The following is a 918-nucleotide window of genomic DNA, read 5'->3' as shown; positions in this document are numbered from 1 at the left end:
CCCTATAACACTGTTGATTTTTCCGTTTTATATGAATTCTATGTTGTACGAGTCACTTAGATTTTACAAATATGTGAGCCGTTCACAGCCCGGCACTTGTATTTGTAAAATCTAAGTGACTCGTACAACATGGAATTCATATAAAACGGAAAAATCAACAGTGTTATAGGGGGGTCGACTGTAAATTTAGTTAATTTAAACAAGTCATTCTTAAATAATAAAGTTAAAATAATTTAAAAATGATACAATGATTTATCGTAAATGTGCATACAGAAAAGCAAAGTATGCATACATGGCCTATTCAAAAAATATTCGGACTGATTCGTCAAAGGGGAAGTACACTCAAAACGATAGTATAAATCTTTATTCCTGACTTGAATTTCGTTGTTAAGAAACTTCTTCAATAAAATTAGAACGAAACTCGTATTGCATCCCTTGATTTTGACAAGGGGAATTAAAATAACTATTTTTAAATACTAATAAATAACAATCGAAATTGATTAATTAATAAATTAATTAAAACTAAACCTATACAAATAATATCTACATAAATGTGATTTCGATTGATACGTGAAACTGACATAAATTGGTATTAGTCTACTTGATATTATATAATAGCTTGTATCAAATAAAAAAATTATATGTTTGAAACAATTTTAATAATTCTTATAAATAGTAATTTCATCAGCTGATATCATTTTGTCATTTGAAACTTAACGAAAAATCACTTCAGAAATGAACTGATATGAATTGATATCGTTGATCATGAAGTTATATTACTTTCCCGGTTGTTATATACAATAGACCCCGCTATAAAACGGGTTCATATAATGCGGATCCGTATATAACGGCGAAAAAATTGCGATCGTGTTCGTATAACACGCTAAAAGAGACTCGTATAACGTGGTAGAACGTCAT

Source organism: Centruroides sculpturatus, unplaced genomic scaffold (genome assembly GCF_000671375.1).
Source record: "Centruroides sculpturatus isolate CEXI.00-Female unplaced genomic scaffold, Cexi_2.0 scaffold1298, whole genome shotgun sequence".
NCBI classification, from domain to species: Eukaryota; Metazoa; Arthropoda; class Arachnida; order Scorpiones; family Buthidae; genus Centruroides; species Centruroides sculpturatus.
Note: the sequence above shows the minus strand (reverse complement) of the source record.